The sequence below is a fragment of the Arachis ipaensis genome, chromosome B1, assembly GCF_059453495.1.
Source record: "Arachis ipaensis isolate K30076 ecotype BB chromosome B1, ASM5945349v1, whole genome shotgun sequence".
Lineage (NCBI taxonomy): Eukaryota > Viridiplantae > Streptophyta > Magnoliopsida > Fabales > Fabaceae > Arachis > Arachis ipaensis.
Window position 1 is genome coordinate 76,704,379 of NC_142436.1, and position 7,819 is coordinate 76,712,197.

Genomic DNA, 7,819 nt, shown 5'->3' on the forward strand with positions numbered 1-7,819 from the left:
TGAGTAAATGATGCAGAAATCCACTTCTGGGGTCCACTTGGTGTGTGCTTGGGCTGAGCATTAAGATTTACACGTGTAGAGGTCTTTCTTGGAGTTGAACGCCTGTTTGTAACCTGTTTCTGGCGTTTAACTCCACTTTGCAACCTGTTTCTGGCGTTTAACTCCAGAATGCAGCATGGAACTGGCGTTGAACGCCAGTTTGCGTCATCTACACTCGAGCAAAGTATGGACTATTATATATTTCTGGAAAGCCCTGGATGTCTACTTTCCAACGCAATTGAGAGCGTGCCATTTGGAGTTCTGTAGATCCAGAAAATTTACTTTGAGTGCAGGGAGGTCAGAATCCAACAGCATCTGCAGTCCTTCTTCAACCTCTGAATCTGATTTTTGCTCAAGTCCCTCAATTTCAGCCAGAAATTACCTGAAATCACAGAAAAACACACAAACTCATAGTAAAGTCCAGAAATGTGAATTTTAATTATAAACTAATAAAAATATACTAAAAACTAACTAAATCATACTGAAAACTATGTAAAAACAATGCCAAAAAGCGTATAAATTATCCGCTCATCACAACGCCAAACTTAAATTGTTGCTTGTCCCCAAGCAACTGAAAATCAAATAGGATAAAAAGAAGAGAATATACTATAGATTCCAAAATATCAATGAAACTTAGCTCCAATTAGATGAGCAGGACTTGTATCTTTTTGCCTCTTGAATAGTTTTGGCATCTCACTTTATCCATTGAGGTTCAGAATGATTGGCATCAATAGAAACTCAGAGTTTAGATAGTGTTATTGATTCTCCTAGTTCAGTATGTTGATTCTTGAACACAGCTACTTTATGAGTCTTGGTCGTGGCCCTAAGCACTTTGTTTTCCAGTATTACCACCGGATACATAAATGCCACAGACACATAACTGGGTGAACCTTTTCAGATTGTGACTCAGCTTTGCTAGAGTCCCCAATTAGAGGTGTCCAGGGTTCTTAAGCACACTCTTTTTTTGCTTTGGACCTTGACTTTAACCGCTCAGTCTCAAGTTTTCACTTGACACCTTCACGCCACAAGCACATGGTTAGGGACAGCTTGGTTTAGCCGCTTAGGCCAGGATTTTATTCCTTTAGGCCCTCCTATCCACTGATGCTCAAAGCCTTGGATCCTTTTTATTACCCTTGCCTTTTAGTTTTAAGGGCTACTGGCCTTTTGCTCTTGCCTTTTGGTTTTAAGAGCTTTTGGCTTTTTCTGCTTGCTTTTTCTCTTTTTTTTTCTATTTTTTTTATTTTTTTCTGCAAGCTTTTGTATTCACTGCTTTTTCTTGCTTCAAGAATAATTTTTATGATTTTTCAGATTATCAAATAACATGTCTCCTTTTTCCTTATTCATCAAGAGCCAACATATTTAACATTCATAAACATCAACTTCAAAAGACATATGCACTGTTCAAGCATTCATTCAGAAAACAAAAAGTATTGTCACCACATTAAAGTAATTAAACTAGTTTCAAGGATGAATTTGAAACCCTGTACTTCTTGTTCTTTTGTAATTAAAACATTTTTCATTCAAGAGAGGTGATGGATTCATATTCATAACTTTAAGGCATAGACACTTAGACACTAGTGATCATGTAATAAGACACAAATATAAATAAACATAAATCTTAAAAATCGAAAAAACAGGAAAATAAATAAACAAGGAGATTAAGGAATGAGTCCACCTTAGTGAGGGTGGCGTCTTCCTCTTCTTGAAGAACCAATGGTACTCTTGAGCTCCTCTATGTCTCTTCCTTGTCTTTGTTGTTCCTCCCTCAGAGCTCTTTGATCTTCTCTAATTTCAGGGAGGATGATGGAATGCTCTTGGTGCTCCATCCTTAGTTGTCCCATGTTGGAACTTAATTCTCCTAGGGACGTGTTGATTTGCTCCCAATAATTCTGTGGAGGAAAGTGCATCCCCTGAGGCATCTCAGAGATTTCATGGTGAGGAATCTCCTCATGCTCATGTTGAGGTCCATGCTCTCTTGTTTGCTCCATCCTTTTCTTAGTGATGGGCTTATCCTCTTCAATGAGGATGTCTCCCTCTATGTCAATTCTAGCCGAATTGCAGAGGTGGCAAATGAGGTGAGGAAAGGCTAACCTTGCCAAATTAGAGGACTTGTCAGCCACCTTGTAGAGTTCTTAAGGTATGATCTCATGAACTTCCACTTCCTCCCCAATCATGATACTATGGATCATGATGGCCCGGTCTATAGTAACTTCAGACTGGTTGCTAGTAGGAATGATTGAGCGTTGAATGAACTCCAACCATCCTCTAGCTACTGGTTTGAGGTCAAGCCTTCTTAGTTGAACCGGTTTGCCTTTTGAGTCAATTTTCCATTGAGCTCCTTCCTCACATATGTCTATGAGGACTTGGTCCAACCTTTGATCAAAGTTGACCCTTCTTGTGTAGGGGCGTGCGTTTTCTTCCATCATTAGCAAGTTGAATGCCAGCCTTACATTTTCCGGACTGAAATCTAAGTATTTCCCCTGAACCATGGTAAGCCAATGCTTTGGATTCGGGTTTACACTTTGATCGTGGTTCCTAGTGATCCATGCGTTTGCATAGAACTCTTGAACCATTTGGATCCCGACTTGTTGAATGGGGTTGGTGAGAGCTTCCCAACCTCTTTTTTGGATTTCAAGTCGGATCTCCGGATACTCATTCTTCTTGAGCTTGAAAGGAACCTCAGGGATCACTTTCTTCTTGGCCACAACTTCATAGAAGTGGTCTTGATGGACCTTTGAGATGAATTTCTCCATCTTCCATGACTCAGAGGTGGAAGCAATTGCCTTCCCTTTCCTCTTTCTAGAGGTTTCTCTGGCCTTAGGTGCCATAAATGGTTATGGAAAAACAAAAAGCTATGCTTTTACCACACTAAACTTAAAATGTTTGCTCGTCCCCGAGCAAAAGAAGAAAGAAAGAAGTAGAAGAAGAGGAAAAATGGAGGAGAGGGAGAGAGAGATGGTTTCGGCCAAGGGGAAGGAGAGAGGGTTTTGTTGTGTGAAAATGAAGAGGGAATGGGGGTTTATATAGGAGTGGGGAGGGGTGTAGGATTTGGCCATTTAGGGTTGGGTTTGGGAGGGAAATTATTTTGAATTTAAAGGTAGGTGGGGTTTTTGGGGAAGAGAGGATGGATGTGATTGGTGAAGAGGTGATGGGGAAGAGTGATTGAGTTGATTGGTGAGGGGTATTTGGGGAAGAGAGTTATGGAAAGGTGTGAAGAGGAGAGAAGAAGTAGGTGGGGATCCTATGGGGTCCACAGATCCTGAGGTATTTGAGGATTTTTCATCCCTGCACCTTTTAGACGTGTAAAACGCCCTATATATGCAATCCTGGCGTTTAACGCCAGACTGCAGCATGTTTCTGGCGTTAAACGCCACTTCCTTGCTTGTTTTGGGCGTTCAACGCCAGTCTATAGCATGTTTCTGGCATTAAACGCCAGTCTGATGCTTGTTTCTGGCGTTTAACGCCAGCTTTCCTCTGGGTGCAATCCTGGCATTTAAACGCCAGACTGCTGCTTATTTCTGGCGTTTAACACTAGTTTCATGCTCTGTTCTGGCGTTAAATGCCAGCCAGATGCTCCTTACTGGCGTTTAAACGCCAGTAAGCCCTTCCTCCAGGGTGTGCTATTTTCAATGCTATTTTTCATTCTGTTTTCGATTTTTCAGTAGTTTTTGTGACTCCACATGATCATCAACCTAATAAAACATGAAATAACAAAGAGAAAATAAAATAAAAATGATTAAATAACATTGGATTGCCTCCCAACAAGCGCTTCTTTAATGTCAATAGCTTGACAGTGAGCTCTCGTGGAGCCTCACAAATAATCAGAGCAAGGTTGGGACCTCCCAACACCAAACTTAGAGTTTGACTGTGGGGGCTTTGGTTGACTTTGCAGTGAGAGAAGCTTTTCATGCTTCCTCTCCATGGTTACAGAAGGAGATCCTTGAGTTTTAAACACAAGGTAGTCCTCATTCAGTTGAAGGACCAACTCTCCTCTGTCCACATCAATCACAGCTCTTGCTGTGGCTAGGAAAGGTCTTTCAAGGATGATGGATTCATCCTCATCCGTCCCAGTGTCTAGGATTATGAAATCAGCAGGGATGTAAAGGCCTTCAATCTTTACTAACATGTCCTCTACTAGCCCATAAGCCTGTTTTCTTGAGTTGTCTGCCATCTCTAATGAGATTCTGGCAGCTTGCACCTCAAAGATTCCCAGTTTACAAAGAGTGGCATGAGGTTTATCCCTGATCTAAGATCACATAGAGCCTTTTCAAAGGTCATGGTGCCTATGGTACAAGGTATTAAGAACTTTCCAGGATCCTGTTTCTTCTGAGGCAATCTCAGTTGATCCAGATCACTCAGTTCATTGGTGAGCAAGGGAGGTTCATCTTCCCAAGTCTCATTACCAAATAATTGGCATTCAGCTTCATGATTGCACCAAGGTACTTGGCAACTTGCTCTTCAGTAACATCCTCATTCTCTTCAGAAGAAGAATATTCATCAGAGCTCATGAATGGCATAAGAAGGTTTAATGGAATCTCAATAGTCTCCAGATGAGCCTCAGAGTCCTTTGGTTCCTCAGAGGGAAACTCCTTATTGATCTCTGGACGTCCCAGGAGGTCTTCCTCACTGGGGTTCACGTCCTCTCCCTCCCTTGTAGGTTCGGCCATGATGATCAATTCAATGGCCTTGCACTCTCCTTTTGGGTTTTCTTCTGTATTGCTTGGGAGAGTACTAGGAGGGGTTTCAGTGATCCCTTTACTCAGCTGGTCCACTTATGCTTCCAAATTTCTAATGGAGGACTTTGTTTTATTCATGAAACTTAGAGTGGCCTTAGATAGATCAGAGACTATGTTTGCCAAGCTAGATAGGGTCTGCTTAGAACTCTCTGTCTTTTGCTGAGTGGATGGTGGAAAAGGCTTGCTATTGCTAAACCTGTTTCTTCCACCATTATTAAAGCCTTGTTGAGGCTTTTGTTGATCCTTCCATGAGAGATTTGGGTTATTTCTCCATGAAGGATTATAGGTGTTTCCATAGGGTTCACCCATGTAATTTACCTCTGCTATTGCAGGGTTCTCAGGATCATAAGCTTCTTCCTCAGAAGATGCCTCTTGAGTACTGTTGGATGCAGCTTGCATTCCATTCAGACTCTGAGAAATCATATTGATTTGCTGAGTCAATATTTTGTTCTGAGCCAATATGACATTCAGAGTATCAATTTCAAGAATTCCCTTCTTCTGAGGCGTCCCATTACTTACAGGATTCCTCTCAGAAGTGTACATGAACTGGGTATTATCAACCATGTCAATGAGTTCTTAAGCTTCTGCAGGCGTTTTTTTAGGTGAATGGATCCACCTGCAGAATGGTCCAATAACATCTTTGATAGTTCAGATAGACCATCATAGAATATATCCAGAATGGTCCATTCTGAAAGCATGTCAGAAGGACACTTTTTGGTCAGTTGCTTATATCTCTCCCAAGCTTCATAAAGGGATTCACCTTCTTTCTGTCTGAAGGTTTGAACATCCACTCTAAGCTTACTAAGCTTTTGAGGAGGAAAGAACTTGGCTAAGAAAGCCGTGACCAGCTTGTCCCAAAAGTTCAGGCTATATTTAGGTTGAGAGTCCAACCATACTCTAGCTCTGTCTCTTACAGCAAATGGGAAAAGTATAAGCCTGTAGACCTCGGGATCAACCCCATTGGTCTTAACAGTATCACAGATCTACAAGAATTCAGTTAAGAACTGAAAATGATCTTCAGATGGAAGTCCATGAAACTTGCAGTTCTGTTGCATCAGAGAAACTAATTGAGGTTTAAGCTCGAAATTGTTTGCTCCAATGGCAGGGATTGAGATGCTTCTTCCATGTAAATTGGAATTAGGTGCAGTGAAGTCACCAAGCATCCTCCTTGCATTGTTATTATTTTCGGCCATATCTTCTTCTTTTTCGAAATTTTCTGTAAGATTTTCTCCAGAGAGTTATGCTTTAGCTTCCCTTAGCTTCCTCTTCAGAGTCCTTTTAGGTTCAGGATCAGCTTCAACAAGAATGTTCTTATCCTTGTTCCTGCTCATATGAAAAAGAAGAAGAAAGCAGAAAAGAAAATATGGAATCCTCTATGTCACAGTATAGAGATTCCTTTATGTGAGTAGAAGAAAGTAAGAATAGAAGAAGGAAAAGATGAGAATCCAAACACAAGGGTGAGGATAGAAGTGTTAATGGATGAATAAATAAATAGAGGGAGATTAGAGATGAGAGAAGAATTCGAAAATTTAATAAAATAAAATAAGAATATTTTAAAATTAAATTGAAAATTTGAAAATTAAAATTGAAATTGAATTAAATTAAAAATTAAAACAATTAGTTAATAAAAAGAAATTTTGAAAAAGAGGGAAGGGGTTTTCGAAAATTAAAGGTAGAGAGTTAGTTGGGCAGTTTTGAAAAAGATATGATTGAAACAAAAAGATAAGATTGATTGAAAAAGATTTGAAAATGAAATTTAAAAAGGTTTGATTTTGAAAATTAAAATTGATTACTTGACTAACAAGAAACTAAAAAGATATGATTCTAGAGTTTAAAGATTGAACCTTTCTTACTAGGCAAGTAACAAACTTAAAATTTTTGAATCAATCACATTAATTGTTAGCATTAATTTTGAAAATTTGAAATAGAATTAAGAAAAAGATTTTTGAAAATCATTTTGGAATTTTCGAAAATTACGAAAGGAAAAATGAGAAAGATTTGTTTTTGAAAAAGATTTGAAAAAGATAGAATTTTTAAATTGAAAATTTGATTTGACTCATAAGAAACAACTTGATTTTAAAATTTTTTGAAAAAGTCAACTCAAATTTTCGAATTTGATGAGAAGAAAAAGGGAAAAATATTTTTTTGATTTTTTGAATTTTTTTATGAGGAAAGAGAAAAACACAAAATTGACACAAAACATAGAAGTTATGAATCAAAACAACTAATGCATGCAAGAACACTATGAATGTTAAGATGAATACCAAGAACACTTTGAATGTCAAGGTGAACACCAAGAACTTATTTGTGAAAAATTTTCAAGACAAGAAAACATGCAAGACACTAAACTTAAAAATTTTTATTCTTTAGACATTAATAATTCAAGAATGCATATGAAAAACAAGGAAAGACACAAAACAAGAAAATATGAAGATCAAACAAGAAGACTGGCCAAGAACGACTTGAAGATCATGAAGAATGCAATGCATGAAATTTTCGAAAATAATTTTTAGAAAATTTAAAAAGATGCAATTGACACCAAACTTAAAACTTGACTCTAGACTCAAACAAGAAACATCAAAATATTTTTTTGGTTTTATGATTTTGTAAATTTTTTTTTGTATTTTTCGAAAATTAATTGGGAAAAACAAAAAAAGAAAAATTTTTTTTTTGAAAATAAGAAATAAAAAGCTCAAAATTAAAATAAAATTACCTAATCTGAGCAACAAGATGAACCGTCAGTTGTCCAAACTCGAACAATCGCCGGCAACGGCGCCAAAAACTTGGTGTGCGAAATTGTGATCATTCCATCCTTGGTAACGGCGCTAAAAACTCAATACGCACATTCATGTTCTTAATTCTGTTTCACAACTTTGTACAACAAACCAGCAAGTGCACTAGGTCGTCCAAGTAAGAAACCTTACGTGAGTAAGGGTCGATCCCACGGAGATTGTCGGCTTGAAGCAAGCTATGGTCACCTTGTAAATCTCAGTCAGGCGGATTCAAATGGATATAGAGTTTTAATAAATAAAAGATAAATAAAA

The 7,819-nt window shown here is 38.2% G+C and overlaps 1 non-coding gene across 1 annotated transcript; it reads left to right on the top strand.

Moving 5' to 3' along the window:
• The first annotated feature begins 5,467 nt into the window (after positions 1–5,467).
• On the top strand, positions 5,468–5,575 carry LOC148577095 (small nucleolar RNA R71). The gene has a single exon (XR_015903669.1). It is a non-coding gene; the product is annotated as a small nucleolar RNA R71 (small nucleolar RNA).
• Positions 5,576–7,819: the final 2,244 nt, after the last annotated feature.